Source organism: Corvus brachyrhynchos, unplaced genomic scaffold (assembly GCF_000691975.1).
Source record: "Corvus brachyrhynchos isolate BGI_N302 unplaced genomic scaffold, ASM69197v1 scaffold219, whole genome shotgun sequence".
Taxonomy (NCBI): Eukaryota; Metazoa; Chordata; class Aves; order Passeriformes; family Corvidae; genus Corvus; species Corvus brachyrhynchos.
The window spans coordinates 1,590,410-1,590,772 of record NW_008240034.1 but is presented as its reverse complement, the minus strand read 5'-3'; the positions used below and the strand labels follow the sequence as shown (position 1 = coordinate 1,590,772).

Below are 363 nucleotides of genomic sequence, written 5' to 3'. Positions count from 1 at the left end.
AGGACCTGTCGCTTTTGGGGCTGTTTCCCCGGCACAGGGAGGGTTGGACATTGTTTGTTTCCACTGGGATCAACTGGGGGGGTTTGGTGGGGGTAAAGGGTCACTGTGTGGGGGGCAGCAGGTGACAGGGACACGGGGCTGCTCTTGACTTCTCCCTTCAGTGCTGGCAGCACCACGTGCTCCCAACCCGCACAGAAAAAGCCTTTCTTTGGGGAAGAATGGGTCAGAATTCAGGGCTGGGGGGTTTTGAGGCAGAGAAAACCCAGAGCTGTGAGTGCTGGGTTCCATCTGCAGGCGGCCGCGTGCTCGAGGTGGGGTTCGGGATGGCCATCGCAGCCTACAAGGTGCAGGAATTCAACATCG

At 59.0% G+C, this 363-nt stretch overlaps 1 protein-coding gene across 1 annotated transcript in view; it reads left to right on the top strand.

Annotated features, from left to right (window-relative positions):
* GAMT (guanidinoacetate N-methyltransferase) overlaps window positions 1–363 on the top strand; it is a 6,349-nt gene that overhangs the window by 4,554 nt on the left and 1,432 nt on the right. The window lies entirely within an intron of this gene.